Consider the following 17,341-nt stretch of genomic DNA (forward strand, 5'->3'; position numbering starts at 1 on the left):
ATGCAACTCTCATTTCAAAATACCGGTCGATTGGCAGAGGAACAGTTGCTACATATTTTTCGACCATTTTATTCGTGACATGGGTTTGAACTCGACTTTTCAATTAGGGAGCAACCGCTCTAGTGTCTGAGCTAGTGTGCAATCAATTATATGTTGAAAAAAATACACTTATCTTTATTTGATAAGTAATTTTTGTCTCCCCCACCCCGAGAACCCTTTACCCTGGGCCCACAAGTTTTAAAAATTTTGCAAGAAACACCCTTGTTCATTATAACTATGCACTTTATTTATCTGTTCATTACTTAGGAGCAGACATGATTATTTAATAGAATTAATGCATTTCCACTATATTATCAATAGAGCCCCACTTTTACACCAGAACATCAGAAAAGAATATTTTCAGAGAAGTTATGCTTTTTCACTATATAATCAATAGAGTACCCCCTCTCAACCAGGTCTCCTGACCCTGGGGCCATGAATTTCACAATTATGAAAGAGACACCCTTGCTTTTCATAACCATACACTTAATTTGTTAAAATAATACCCAGGAGCAGAGAAAAGGGTTTTGTAAAGAACGCACTAAAGACGACGCACGACGACAGACAAAGCGGATAGCAATGGTCACCTGAGTGATTCAGGTGACCTAATAAAGAGCTAGGTTCACTTTATGCATAAAATGGCCCTGTAGATAAACTAATTTATCTACTAACACACTATGGCCCTTTCTTAACATCAATATAAAGTAGAGACTTGGCGCTTTCAGTTTGTATATAAAAGTTTCCTCTAAAGAGTCCAGGTACTGGGAAACAGGTTGTGTAAAATTGAAGTGTTCTTGAATTTTGCAGAAAACAGGTGAATTTGAGAACCTTCAACAAAGAATTAAAATTTGAGCACACCCCTCGATCTAAAAATTAAAATATGTTTTATAATCTTAATAAGCAGTTCTTTCATAATATATTTGCACATTTTGGATCGGAGTTTGTGCTGTATACGAAATATTGAAAAATAGCATCATATTTTGGCCATTTTTGAAAAAATATTCGGGATATGTGAATAATGACGCAATTCATGACGACATAATGCATTGACTAGCAGGAAAATTACGTCACTTTTAGCAGAAATTCCGTCATCAAGTGTTCAAGTGATATTTATTGCCTTGTCTAGTAAAATTATGCAGTTTTGATTTTCAGAAATTTACTGGGCCAAAAAGGCCCTAAGTGGCCCTTACTCTTTGATAAAAAAAAATGATCAAAATGATAGTTGAGTTATGGATTAAATAAAAAAATGATCCAATTTATTTTGTTAACCAAGCACTATATTTGTATGTAGTTTTAAAAAACACCTCAAATTTTACTTGATGCAATTCTGATCCTTGAGAAGCTAATAGGATGAGATTATGAAAAATACTTGAAAGACAAATAAAAAGTTTGTTATTTACATGTATGTATCATGCATACATGTAGATGATTATGATTATATTTCTGTTTATCAATAAGGCACCTATAATGATATCTACAAAATTCATAATCATTATAGTTTTTAAAACTGCGACATGAACTGATCCAACATATGTTCCACTCCATCCTTTGTTAAAACTGAATCGATGAAATAAAGAAAAATCTCTCAATATAATGAACAATTGTTTTTTGGTTTTAAATTTCGAGCAGCTGCAACTGTTTCGTATGAATTACCATATTCCTTTTGATTGCCCGGAATACACGTAAAACGGAGAAATAGAATATCACCTAAGTCAGAAATAAGAAAGTCTTGGAGACTCATACGTGTATAAGGGACAGTTTAAATTTTCTTAAGTATATTGTCTCGATTCAACAGCATAAACCGCCAAGGTATGTAAGTTATACTACATATAGCATCAATAAAAACGTGATTATGTACCCATTTATCTGTTAGAAATCGTATTATATTTTACCATTATCAAGGAAATCTCTCTTTGTCAGTTTTCCTTTCTTCATAATTCTCATAATTTATAAGAACATTTTTATAAATGTGAGAAATTTTTGAGGCACGAAAAGATCCATAAAATTGTAAAAGTAAGGTTGAGTAAAAATAAAGATCTGATTGTTAATTCATTTTTGGGAACCACATGGGTCAAAATTAAAGAAAACATAAGCAAAAAATAGTCTAGAATACACAAGTCTGGAATTTAATTAATTAAAAAAAATATTGAAGAATGAAATTCTACGATATTTCCTTTTTACTTGCAATGCTAATTTAAATTAGAAAAAGCTGGTACATGTAGCAATATAGTCTTTGTTTGTAAAATTCATTATACAACTGCATTTTAGAACAACGGTTTTTTAATTCCGATTCTGATAAATCCGACTGGGCTCAGAATTCCCTATTAAAGTTGGAAATTTTTCAAAATTATGTTTTAGTTTTAAATACATGTAACAATCTAATCAACGGAAGTGATTATAAGGGAATTCAAAAGAAAAAAAAAGAAAGATATACATCGCAGGATCCAATAAATATTTTACCAAGCCCGTATCTTATTCATCACAAAACATTAACTGCTGTGAAGGAAAACAATCAGACGTAAAAAAAAAAATGGTTTTGGAAATGTATTGCTGAATATTGGATATTGGTAAAAAAATACAGAAAAAAGATTGCAAATTTGTAATAGTCGATATATATAATTATAATGATAGGGAATTAGCACAAAGCTAAAGTTTTTATGCTGAAGATTGCACAGGAGGACCTAAAATATGAATATTGGATGCAAATCGTGTCTCTAATGTTTCTATAAATCTACCATTCTATAGAGATGATCGCCAAAGATATCTATCTATCTATCTATCTATCTATCTATCTATCTATCTATCTATCTTGAAATATAAATATAAATCCACAGTGCTCGGTAAATTATAGGTACAATTTTAAAAATGAAACACGAAAACGTTTAGTAAAGCTTTAGCGCTTTCATTTTCAATCTTCAGAAGCTTCTGAAGATTGAAAATGAAAGCGCTAAAGCTTTACTAAACGTTTTCGTGTTTCATTTTTAAAATTGTACATATATATATATATATATATATATATATATATATATATATATATATATATATATATATATATATATATATATATATATATATATATATATATATATGACTGCCGTCATGAGAAAAGGGCCCTTAAGGTCAAAATTTCACAAATTGACTTTTTGGTTAATTTTCATAGCCTGACTCTTTCTGAATGCAAATTTACATAAATATTTAAAATATCTCACTTTTTCAGTATTTTATGAGCATTTTAGTAAGGCGCTTCAAAACAACGTTGACGTTACTATCTGAAAACGTAATGACGTCGCGTGCGTCAAATTCAGATTCCAATCATTTTTGATTTTTTTTTAAATAATCTTATTCGTTTTGATACATATAAACTTGAGAAAATTATTTTTTTTTCTTTAAAGCAACTCGTATGTAATTCTTCCTAAGGAAAGTCTAGTTCATATATTTTAGAGCAGATCTAGTAATTTCGTAAAAAGGGGGTGGAGGTCTAGACAGGATCTAGAAATGGTTTATATGCAGTCAAAAAAATAACACTTGTTCAATTCCACAAATGGGATTCTTTTTATATTTAATACTCTAGCTCAATTTATAAAATATATAAAGAACTTGTAACATTAGAACATAAAAAAAAAACACTTCACAGATGCCCCATAGAGAAAGGAGAGATCCAACCCAAAGAAGACACCGTGCGCAAAACGGGGCATCCCCTCGCAATAAAGCACATTGATCCCGATTTAAAATATATATTATTTTCGAGTATAAGCACGCATTCACTCACCTACACACACGCCGCGTTACTTTATTCCCTCTAACTTTGTAACGAGAGGATAACACCCCTATTTTCTGTATCACCGAATAATTCTAATGGGAAATTAATTCCAATACGCCAAGATGTGTAAAATTGTTTTTTTTTTTTTTTTTTGTTTTTTTTTTTTTTTTTTTGTTGTTTTTTTTTTTAAACATTTAAACCGTTCATAAAAAGTCATAAATAAAGAAAAGAGTTCGTTACTACAAAGCGGATTTTTTTTTAATAACTTTTTTTTTTTTTTGGAAATACTTTCATAAAAAATGTTTAAATAATTAAGTTTCCATTGTCCATACAGTTCAATTACTTCGCCTGTACAGTTATGGAGTAGAAAGATTAAAAAGAGGCACATAGTAATCTCAAAGGATTGTCTTATAAAAGTTTATTCAGTGAAATTTGAACTTTTTGTCAACTTCTTTTTTAAGTAAATCACAGTTAATCAGAAGCATTTATAAATGTACTTTGATCTCTTTTTTTTGGGAGGCACCTGTAGCTTCGACGCTACTGCTGTATCACTTGGACACAAGAATCGTGCATCATTTCTTGAAAAGGGCCGTTACTGTTATCTCAATAAGAAACATTATTGAATTTTTTCCTGTAAAAAAGATTCCTAATGAATTGGCAAAGTTCTCGCCATCATATTGCCAGATACTAATTCTCACTTGCTGGACATACAAATATAGCCGGCAGCTGTTCCGTGTCATTTTTAAGTTTATTAAAGCTCGACATTTCAATCCTAGAAAAATGAAATTCCTAGTAATATTGCGCTTCATGTGAAATAATATCCTTCTGGATTCCTGAAATTGATAAAATCTCGTCAGATATTAACAACTTATGTTATTGCAAGTCAATAATTACAACGATTGTCTGGTTCCCAACTCAGATTTACGGAAAGTTCTTTAAAAACATTGTAAAGTTTGTTCAAAGAAATGGTTGTACTGCCCATGGCTCTTTTTTATATATGCACACTAAACGGAGCTGAACTTTTCTGTGGGAATTGAAGTACAGTTGCATTACAATTTTGACAAAATCTATTTGAAATTGAAACTGAATATCTTGCGAGACTTGAATATATTTTTACGCAATTAAGGCCATTTATTCATCTTCCTCTGTGACATCAGCTATATCCTGACACCTAAGCTTTTCATATTTTAAACTCTACCGGTCCGCACTAACTTGACTCTCTTCACAGGCGACTAAGTATCTGCTTTCGTCCTGAAAGCTAAAGGTAAATAGGCAAACCATTTTTCCTAGTTATTGGATTTTTTTGTCTTTAAAAGCAGAAAGGTGTGTGTGTTTGATTTTAAAATCATTTTCCTTAAAGTCCTATACAGGTATAAACTTCAGTATCCCGGCATCAACAGAACTTCAGAAAATGTCAAAATATCCGGGGTATCGAGATATCAGAGTTGAGACTCGACGTCCAAGATTTCAATGCGAAACGTGACCAATTTATTACATACATGAATTCTATATAGTCGGTACAAAAAAATTTCTTCCTTACATATTTCACGGTCATCAAAGTTTTACATGAACCTCCGTTTTTTTCCCGTTCTAAACATCACCAGTGCTTTTATGTTTGAAGTTCATATTTCTCAAAATGTAGATTTCTTGATTGTCTTTGTTGTCGTGCGATTGGTGTTAATGTGGTTGATGACATCTGAATATGACACTCATATCCACTTGTTACTAGTACTTTTCCTCTATCAGTGATTTATTCTCAAAAGATGTCGCCAATTCAACATTTATCAGAAGTTTGTAATTTCTTTACAACTTAATCTATTGTTTAATCTGTTGTTTCCTCTGTATGTTTCATAAATACTTTCAATCATAATATCACTGGCGATGGAATTGTTATTATCTTCAACATTGAGTATATACATGTAATGCTGCTAGAAAAAGTCCACGTATTACCTGTTGTTAATTTAAAACATATTGTTGCAGTTCAATTTCAAGCCGGCTTTTATCGGAACAATTTAAGAAAATTGATAAAATAGTAATTGTTATCAAAGACTACTTTTTAATGTATTTGTTTGATTATTGCAAAATTGTTTTTTAAGCAAATTTTTCGTGGCACCCACTTCCTCCGTTTTTTCCTTAGCATATTCTCTTGCTCCTTATTTGTTTTAGTAGGAGATTCGAATCTCCTATGTTACCGGTATCTGTATCCAAAGAAAGATGGGTTCACTTTTTTAATTTGAAATTTTACCGGTTGCCTTTTCATTCAGAGATTTTTTTGACTTGTCAATTACCCCCCCCCCCCCCCACACACACACACAGAGAAATCGGCGCTTCACACTGAGCTGGTCTAACTGTGCATATCAATATGTTTAACTATGGATTAAAATTAAAATGACTAAATACATTTTATATGAAGGTATTTTTCAGAATAAAGAAACACTTATAAAAAACGCATATTATTGAATTGATTTCTCTCTCTCCCATTCTCTTTGAAAAAACATAAACGTTTATGTAGAATACTTTTTTAATATTAAGTCTACTTAATATGAGTCAAATTTAAGCATTTGCAAATTGCTCAGAAAACAAATATACAGCATCTTTAGTTGTGCGTAATGTACAGACATCGCTATAAATCGCTCTACGTAACAATGTGTTCAATGTCGCGTTGAGATTAATTATGTGATATCAAGTTAAATACTTAAACAGAATTATGAATGAATGCATGTACTAAATAATAACAATACAATTTATCAAAAATGTCCGTATCAAATTTCATATTATTTGACTGGGGGGTGGGATACGCTTGGAAATCCAATTTTATTTCTTGTTCACGACGCAGTCAACAAAAAATACTTGAAGTCCGTGTTTTCAATACTGCAACTTTGACGTCGTTTTCTGTGCATTGTGACGTCAAAAGATAAGGGCCCTTTTCTCATGACGGCAGTCATATATATATATATATAGTGAAATTGTAGTAAAAGTCCACGGTATAGGTAGGTTATAAATTAAAATAAAATCCAAGATAAACAAACAAGTTCACATTTAATTATTACACTAAGCGCTTTCGCCGTGAGGCTCTTCAGAGTGTAATAAAGTTTATAAAAACAATACAACTTGGTTGTTATGACGTCGTTATTGTGACGTCATAAAGGCAGCATTATATATTGGCGCAGGTAAATGTCATTAGGGCGCCAAAAGTAGAGAATTGAACATGTGTACATTGTGATGAAATAGACTGCTAATTTTAAGCTATAATGTTCAATTTACATTTAGTTTAGGTTTAAATAATTTAACAAAGTAATCTTCCTTGGCTCTCCGTCATTGTTCATTATTTTCTAGAACTTTATAAAAAGGAAATATTAAAAAGTTTCCATTCGCACATGAATCAAAATGTTCACTGCATGGCGTGTTCCTGACAGAAGGGTCCCGTATTTGTTGTTTATGGACTCTTACGCGGTCAGCTAGTTTGTTACCGGTCTGTCCAATGTAGTTTTCCCCGCATGAAGTACAAGTCATTTACTTTTAAATGTGGTAAAACATTTACCGTAAATGCGAATATGTCATGCAAATCTAAAAATTTAATATACTGTATGACTTGTACTTCATGCGGGGAAAACTACATTGGACAGACCGGTAACAAACTAGCTGACCGCGTAAGAGTCCATAAACAACAAATACGGGACCCTTCTGTCAGGAATACGCCATGCAGTGAACATTTTGATTCATGTGCGAATGGAAACTTTTTTATATTTCCTTTTTATAAAGTTCTAGAAAATAATGAACAATGACGGAGAGCCAAGGAAGATTACTTTGTTAAATTATTTAAACCTAAACTAAATGTAAATTGAACATTATAGCTTAAAATTAGCAGTCTATTTCATCACAATGTACACATGTTCAATTCTCTACTTTTGGCGCCCTAATGACATTTACCTGCGCCAATATATAATGCTGCCTTTATGACGTCACAATAACGACGTCATAACAACCAAGTTGTATTGTTTTTATAAACTTTATTACACTCTGAAGAGCCTCACGGCGAAAGCGCTTAGTGTAATAATTAAATGTGAACTTGTTTGTTTATCTTGGATTTTATTTTAATATATATATATATATATATATATATATATATATATATATATATATATATATATATATATATATATATATGTAGAAAGCGCATGGAAATTCACCTATAAGGGGATACCAACTTCCGCCCCAACCCGAGGTTGAACTCTCGACCTACGGAATCTGTCTCCAAGTAGTACAGGAACAGCGCGCTAGACCGCTCGGCCATCTAAGCAAGTTATAAAACTTGCTTTCGATGCCGATGGAAATCTCGCGACGCTGCCCTACACTACACGCTCATTGAAAATGGAGGTGAGATACAGTTACCCCTGAAGTGAGATACAGTTATTTGGACATTAGTTTTATTAGAGGATTGTAATGAATTAATTTTAAAAAGCACATTTTTACCAACTCTTAAACTAACATAACTTCCCTAAGTGAAGAAATCGATGATAACTATCTCACGTCCATTCTCAAGCGCGCTGTTCCTGTACTGCTAGGAGACAGATTCCGTAGGTCGAGTGTTCAACCCAAGTTGGGGCGGAAGTGGGTATCCTTATAGTAGTGAATTTCCTTCTGCTATTTGTATTGATAGCAAGCGCAGCGAGCGGCGCGAAGCGGCGCTTGTCACTGCGAGCTCTTAAAGCAACGCCTGAGCGAAGAGAAAATTCGGATTTGCACATTGATCCAAACGAATTTTTTTCCAGCAGTAACCTGTTGTCCCATAATGCTCTGCGAATTGCATCTCGCCGCGAACTACGTTCTCGCGGTAGCATACAAGTTCAACCAAAAATTAAATCACTTTGATTTAATGGACTTTGCAGAACCCCCCCCCCCCCCACTTAAACAGTAGATTAAACTTTCTTCATTAAACTAGCACTCTTCAGGCTACAATTTGGTAAACAACTTACATACGACGTCATGTGACGTCAGAGTCTAGATCGACGTACCAAAAGTCACGTGCGGTTTAATAAGACGGTTGTAAATTAAAACTGAATACTCATAGGTATCTGCGCTCGCCCTAACGGTCGCACGTACCGTCAACATATTATTTCTTTACTTAGGGCAGTTATGTTAGTTTAAGAGCTGTTGTAAATAAAATTAATTCATTTTAATGTGTATCGGTAACGATCCTCTAATAAAACTAATGTCCAAATAACTGTATCTCACTTCCATTCTCAATGACCGTGTAGCGTAGGACAGCGCCGCGAGAATTCCATCGGCATCGAAAGCAAGTTTTATAACTTGCCTAGGTGGCCGAGCGGTCTAGCGCGCTGTTCGTGTACTGCTAGGAGACAGATTCCGTAGGTCGAGAGTTCAACCCCGGGTTGGGGCGGAAGTCTGTATCCTTACAGAAGTGAATTTCCTTTTGCTCTTTGTATTAATATTCTTCACTTAGGGCAGTTATGTTAGTTAAAGTGGGTATCCTTATAGAAGTGAATTTCCTTTTGCTCTTTGTATTAATATTCTTCACTTAGGGCAGTTATGTTAGTTAAAGAGGTGTTGTAAAATGTGCTTATATATATATATATATATATATATATATATATATATATATATATATATATATATATATATATATATATATATATATATATGCTTAAATAACATATGCAACTTCTCCTCTAGATGAAATTTGAACTGCTATTACTACTTGGAATTTTGTGTTCTTCCATGCTTGGTCGAAATATCGCGGTAAGTTTCAATTAATCTTTTTGTTTAAGCTAAATCATTATCAACAGTAGTGAACTGCATCAGACTTTCTGTTATTTCATTGGCTTTAACTCTTCTCGACATATGATCCACACAAATCATATCTGGAACCAAAAGGGCATCTTATCCACTTTGTTCTCTATTAAAGCTGGGATTTTTGGGGATAAAATATATATACATTGGATGTATTTGGAAAATTTTTCTCTGGTTAGATTTAAGGACAGTGTTTGCATTATTGCATATGAGGATTTGTGTAACTTTTTTTTCAAGTAAGCTGTTTTTTTTAGTGTTTACAAATCATGACCTACTTTCGATTCTTCCCTTTTGTATTTATTATATCTGTAAAAGATTACAGAGCTTATAAGGTGATAAGATGCCCTGTGCTGGAACGTAAGCAGACGGACAATTTAATGCATCCATCATTCTTACCAGCTCGTATCGAGAGAGAGAGAGAGAGAGAGAGAAGACAGACAGGAAAGGGGTCTTAACTTGATATAGCCAAAACATCGATGATAGAAGTGATCTTGACCGATTTTCAGATTTTAAGTTTCCTGTGCCCTCTTTATAGTTATCAAATTTTGGAGACATCACAATTCAGAAAATTGGAAAATGGTTTTTTTTTGTGAAGATCGAGGAACTGTTGATTCCAGACACTACCGATTATTGTTTTATATCAATGATGCAGCAAGAGTTATTCAAAGAATTAGCATAAGTCAATTTAATTAAGAGCTAATTAGCAATGTTTATGTTGCTAAGACATTCAGATATTGATTACAGTCCCTGAATCGTTCTACTTTTCCACGCTGAGTGAACGAAGAACGAACGCTGAACAAAACGCAGAGCGAACGGTGAGTGAACACTGTGTAAACGGTGTGTGAACACTGAACGAAACTTGGTGAACGGTGTGTGAAGACTGAACGAAACTTGGTGAACGGTAAGTGAACACTGGACGAAGAGCGAACAACGCAAAACACGACCGGAGCGCAAACGCGAACGCAAAGTAAACTGTGAATAAACGGTGAACGCAAGATGAACTACATTTTGACCACCTTCCTTGTTCACTCTTTACAAAAACTTAGCCGTATATACCTTTGGTCCCTCAACTGAGAAATTATGAAGAAAATTTTGAACATGGAGTCTCAACAATTTCAGTTTTTCTTATGCCTATAATGATATTAATTTTTTAAAAATATTTTAAATATTTTACTTTAAAGTAATATACACCAATTGAGAAACATTTAAAATTACGCCAATTGAGAAAAATTTATAATTATAGGAAATAGAAATGGGAGAGAGGCGAGAGCTGATAAGGTTGCAGGTGCACGGTGCTTTCCACGTACGTTGGAATTTAGTGAGGAAAGGAATTTGAGAGATAAAAGCGAAAGTGAATAATTTCAGGACTTTGGTGTGAAAACAAATGTCAAACGTTAGGGAATTAATGACGTAAGAGAACGAATCAGTGCAGACTTAAATATATAGTGAGGATTATTGTTCCATGTTGTAAATAGAAATACACATTTAAATAGAATAATAGCGTTATTATTTAGTGACAGGATGACGGAAGGAGCTCTTTATGATAGATGAAGCTATAATTCCCAAAAGCAAGAGTAAAAGGATGATAGGGGTAAAAAAAAATTCAGTCTAATGTCCAATAAGAAATCTTAAAGTAGATCTATTAACTTTGCCTGTACTTACCCCAGTTTTCACTATAACAGTATTGTATATTATATAACAATTTGTATAACTCTCTTATTCAATTGACCTGTCAATCATTATTTACAGTGATTGATAATCATTGGCAAATAGAAAATGGGGATAATTTTTCTCCTCGAAACAAATTAATAGAGCCCTGCCCAGCACCAAAATACTTTACCAAGTGGTCCAGAATTTTCAAAAACCTGGTAAAAATACCCTTGGTTATTTCAACTTTGTACTCTGTTTGCTCCGAGATGCCAAGGAGCAGAGAAGAAGATTTGCAAAGAAATAATGTATTTTCACTATATAATCAACAAAGCCCCACCCTAACACTAGAACCCATGAAATGAGGGGCCATGAAAATCAACATTTTGTAAGAGGCATACTTGTTTATCTTAACTATGCACTTAGTTGAAGATTTCCTATGTGCATAGTTAAGATAAGCAATACGAAATATTTAGCGATGATTGCCTTTATATCAGGGATGGGGTCAATTACATAGGAAAGTAATTAATCAAATTACAATTACTTGCCCAAAACCTTCAATTAAATTACCATTACCATTACAAGGATTTTGAAATGTTATTAATTAAATTACAATTACTTTGCAAATGTAATTAATTAAATTACAAATTACATTAAGAAAAAAACATATAAAAATTAACAATGATCAATAGTCATGAACGTTCATTTATATTCATATAGTTTCAGTTACTGTTTTTTACATTAAGTAAACATTGTGTAGATGCTAATGAAATTTTAAAATATTGTGTCCCCTAACCTACATCTATCAATCTATCAGGTTTACAGATTTGCCACAATGAAGATATTTTACACCGGGGCATTTGTGACAGCAATAAGTAAATACTGACTAATATAGCAAGTTTCGGGGCTTAATTGACCCTTTTTGGTACAGGGTCCTGTACCCTTCTAATTGTGAATTTTTAATCGAAAAGGTGGCAAAATTTGGAAATGTTGTTGACATATGTATTTGTTGATTGAAGAGTTAAATAGTGGACTTGTTCCCCATATACACATGATACATATCTTTAAAAATGATTAAAATTTCAAAACATGTTATTTCTATGTATAAACAGAAATAAAAAATTGAATTTGGTTGTCAGTTGGGAATTGTTACCTGAATTTTGGGAAAAAACGAGCCAATTTTCAACTGGGACACGGTCCTTTTACAGGACCTGGATGCTGTTTTCCATTAATTCATATGTGTCCGTTTTTAAGCTTTCTGATATATTTTTGCAAAACATTGGATGCGTTTTGCCTTGTTTCCTGCTTTTTTCATCATCCTAAGCTATACATCTCAAACTGTTATAGTATTTGACATATTGTGTGTTAAACTACTGTCTTTGTCCTCCCACAATTTTTTATTAAAATAGAAAAATTGCCATGGTGTTATAACAACAAATTATATATTTAAAAAAAAGATTTGTGGGAAGACATAGTCAATGTATGCGTATAAAATTACCAATAGGAAAGGTCAAAATGTGTGTAAAATCTCTATTTAAGTTAAGTGTCAATATGTACATAACTCTAGGGCACTAATTAGCACCTGTTAATCACTTCTTACACAAGCTGTAGATATGACAAACAAAGGATTAGAAGCCATTGGACTAGATATTTTCAGTGTCAATTCATAAACAACTTAATTGAAATTATTGATTTTATTTAATATATTTATGAACAAAGAGATAAATAATATTAAAAAGTTTTGAAGAAAATGCATTTTAAAGAGGAAACAGCAATTCACTAAATAAAGATTTTTTTTAAATATACTATAGAATATTTTGTCCTAAAAATTAGTAAACCTTTCTTGAATAAAGTATTTGGGATTTGAAAAAAAGGGAAGGGGACTATTTCTCATTTATTAAACACCAGTGTAATTGAATGCAATTGAAAAGTAATTGTGAATTACATGCTTTTCTTAAAGGTAACTAATTCAATTACAATTACATGTGATTGAAAATTAGGCCAATTACACATTTCATTCAATTACATCGAAATTTGTAATTAATTACTGTCAATTACCATTACATATTACCATTACCCCATCCCTGCTTTAGATATAGCTTTTCCATATATATATATATATATATATATATATATATATATATATATATATATATATATATATATATATATATATATATATATATATATATATATATATATATATATATATATTGGTTGGCATTAATGGGCTTTCATATTAAGTTATGAAATAATAGCTTATAAAATAATATACACATTTTTCTATTTAATCATTATTTCTTAAACACGGTGTAAGTCCCTTATTAAATTTTAAAAGATTTAGACCCTTGCGCACACTTCCTTCTTTTCCTTTTTGAAAGATCAATCCTTTTTCTTGGGTGTTCCGAATGACAATGAAGGGTTAAAAAGACTGAACGATGAGTGAACGCTGAACGCAAAGTGAACGAACGGTGAGCGAACGCTGAACGCTTTGTGAACGGTGAACACAAGAAGTTAGTGAACGCTGAATGCAAAACAGTGAGCGGTTAGCGCACGGTGAAAACACGGTGAACGAATGGTTAGTAAACGGGTTAATGGGAAAGTAGAAGGTTTCGGGGACTCTAGTGATATGTTGATTGATTGTATGTTGTTTAACGTGACTGTAATAATAGACAAACCAAGAAATCTTTTGAAAAAAACAAAAGGATACATGTTGACAGACGTATTTATATTCATTTGAATACATGTGATGTGCAGATCTCATTGCAGTGTATGTGTTAAAATTGTTAGAAGAAAGTTACATCCTAAAAGCAAAGGATTTCTTCTCAATGTTATGTTAAACATCATACACATTTTGCATATGGTGCGTTATTTTTCTGGTATATCTTTAGTTAACAATCATGGAAAACTTTTTTTTAATAAAAAAAAAAAACATTTTCACAACTTCAACATTCCCACTCCACACCCTTGAAAAAGGTTTTTCGAGCTTGGACAGTTTAAGTCGTTTTTTGTTTTTAATTGTTTTGTAGGCGCCTTTTTAAAAAGCTAATTTGAAAAAAAAAATGATGTAACGTCCTTGTAGTAATCCAAAACTCTGAATGAAGCATTTAGTCAATTGCTTATATATATATAACTTATGAGTGGTTTTTCAGTATAAATAGCACGAGCCATTTATGTAGGTACATATAAAGACCTATACTCGTCAGGGATCTACACATCAATCAGTCTTAGTAGTTTTATTTACCAAAAAGGGGCAAACTCTGAAACTTAACTTCGCTAGGAATAATATTTTTATATACCAGAGAAGGCCAAATATCTAAATCTTAACAAAGCTGTTTTCTTGATTTCTTTTAAGATATCGATCCTACTCTCATATGTAGTGTTTTGTGCATAATATATTAATTAATTAATAATTTAAGTTTGTTTTAGCCTTTTAATCCAAAGGTAGTATAGCTAGTTGAGAGTGATCGTAAGTTGCCTAGTACACACCCTTTTTAGTAAGGCCTTTGAAGGCTGGTTGGATATACAGGCACCTGACTTATGGATGAGAATAAAGAAAATTATTTGCATGTTATGCCAAGTAATTACGATCTTTTCTCATTTATACGAGATTTTTTCTCGTAGTAATGTGATACTAAGATTTTTTATCGTCCTTTAAGAACTTTTCTCGTGAAAAAAGATATCTTTTCTCATTATCTTGGGATAATGTTAACATTTTTTAAAGTGAGCCTCTTCGTTTTGCGTAAATTTCAAACTCGGTTTTGATCAATAGATATTTTATCTCAAAATTACATGCTTTGAAAGTAGTACTTGAGATATTTTAGTATAGATACCGCATATATTCAAAGTCTACGGGGAATTTTCTTTACGAGCCTTTGGATCATTATCCATTATCAGAAATGACCAACATTAATTGAAAACTGTAGCGATCTTGCATTTATTGAGCAATTTTTACTCCTATCACCTGCATATTGTGTTTATGTCTATGATAGTACTATGAGTACGATCAATTTTTAAACCGAGGCCATCTACTGACAGATAAGATGATGTTACAGGGATTTCAACAGCCTCTTTTAAAGTCAGCATTCCGTTAATTTTATGGTCGTTATAGGACCTTGATGGCAATATAACCCATCATTAGGTTGGAATTTGATGGACATATTGCATACCAATTGTTAGGCCTTTTAAAATACTAAATTTCACTACGAAATATTTCGTCTACATGACCAATACATAGGGCGCAAGGCGAGTGTGACCGGTCAACAAGGGATGCTTACTCCTCCTAGGCACCTCGGATTCTACCTCTGGAATTTTTAGGGGTCCGTTTTATGCCTTGTTTCCAGATTCGTATCGATCACTTTGTTTTAATCTTCTTTTTCATCATTATTGGTTGATTCTTGAATTATCAATCATAGATTTCACCTCCATGTTATTGAAATAAATTGAATTGGAGTAAAATCATATTACTAACCTGTAAATCTAGACTTCAGAACTTCTTAAAGAACGTGAGTACATGAAACCACAATATGATAGCAATTTAAATGTTAAGATTGATTTGGAACACCTTTTTTGTAAAATGCAAATCAGTTAGTAATTTTCTTGTCAATTCACTTTGTAAATTTTTAATTTGCTTCATAATTTAAAGGAAATACAGTTGAACTTCGGTATATTTAACATTGGTATTTTGAATACCATGGATATGTCGAAGCCAATTGGAAGTCCAAAGCACTTTGAAGAGTTGTATTGTACCGGCAATATCTCGAACTTTTGGATATTTCAAAGTTTTTTTTTTACGTTCTCATCGAGAGTTTGACGGTATAGAGCTTTTATAAAGTAGTTGACCAAATCAATAATTTGTCGGTTTTTAATTTACTAGCCAGTGATTATATGCTTCAAAAACAACTAACATCTATAAAATAATCTGATAATATCCAGGAGAATGATTATTTTCATGTGTACAAGAAGGTAGATTCTTGCCTTGTTCCCTTTCAGAATGTGTGCTGTGTAAGAAAACCTTGGTGCTGCTTGCCAGGCAGTGAATGCAATGCTGATTCTGACTGCGATGAAAAGAAAAGAAAGAAACGACCTGCTCTGGTTGTAGATTCCGGTGAACCTGAATTCCATCTCTGTTTAGTCCGAAAATATTGTACAGCACCTAATAAATAAAACATGAGAGGACATATTGTATATATATTTTATTTTGGTAGATTTCAGACCTGATGGTTTGTGTAATATTGAAGCTTTGATAATAAATATGTGAATTGTTTTGTTTGATTGGAGATATTTTAACAGCTTAATCATCACTTCTGGTACATTCCAGCAAAAAATCTGCTGCATAATATAGAAAGGAATTCTTAACTGACCTCAGAATTTTTAATTAAAAAAAAATGCAGAAAATTCATTTAATTATAGTGGCACAGTGGGATGGGCGTTTACTCTAAGAGTTGTGGAGTAAGGAGTTGATCCTTATAATTACGTCGCGGGTTCGAATCCCACTACGGGATGTGAAGTCCGGTCCTTTGGATGAGACCGTATAAACCTAGGTGCAATGTCGCAGTAGGTGCTGGCACGACAAAGAACCCTTATTACTCAAAGGCCGTAAGTGCCCAGTACAGGTCTAAATTTGAAGCCTTCCGCTGGCAGGTGTTGGCGTCTCAATATGAGTGAAAAATTCTCGAAAATTCTCGAAAGGGGCGTTAAACAAACAAACAAACATCTAGTTTTATCCGAAGCCCTGAAAAACATACACATCTGGCACAAAGGGCTAAATTGTTTTGATGAAATGCTTAGTGCCTGGACCGGTGCTGCATGCATGTGTTTTATATTCAAGGTCTATGCTTTGCCGAAATATACTTGATTTCGCTTGAACTTCAAGATATTATAGTAAATTTGAGAAACATGTTTTCATTGCCCTGGTTTTTTTTCAAGGCACAGGATTGTTAAGAATAACTAATGGTCAAATATCTGAAAAATATAAGGTTTGAAAGCATATTTAAGTTATATCTCGTTCGGGTTAGGGTTACTGTTGGGTTAGGGTCAGGGGTAGGGTACAGGATTAAAACGAAAATGAACATGGATTAAGTA

The 17,341-nt window shown here is 32.7% G+C and overlaps 1 long non-coding RNA gene across 1 annotated transcript; it reads left to right on the plus strand.

The window, feature by feature from the left end:
• The first annotated feature begins 1,825 nt into the window (after window positions 1–1,825).
• LOC133191836 (uncharacterized) lies at window positions 1,826–16,321 on the plus strand. Its single transcript, XR_009721750.1, has 3 exons — window positions 1,826–1,848; window positions 9,494–9,559; window positions 16,250–16,321. It is a non-coding gene; the product is annotated as an uncharacterized LOC133191836 (long non-coding RNA).
• Window positions 16,322–17,341: the final 1,020 nt, after the last annotated feature.

The sequence above is a fragment of the Saccostrea echinata genome, unplaced genomic scaffold (genome assembly GCF_033153115.1).
Source record: "Saccostrea echinata isolate AGI-Se365-2 ecotype Australia unplaced genomic scaffold, CSIRO_AGI_Sech_v1 ptg000024l, whole genome shotgun sequence".
Classification (NCBI taxonomy): Eukaryota; Metazoa; Mollusca; class Bivalvia; order Ostreida; family Ostreidae; genus Saccostrea; species Saccostrea echinata.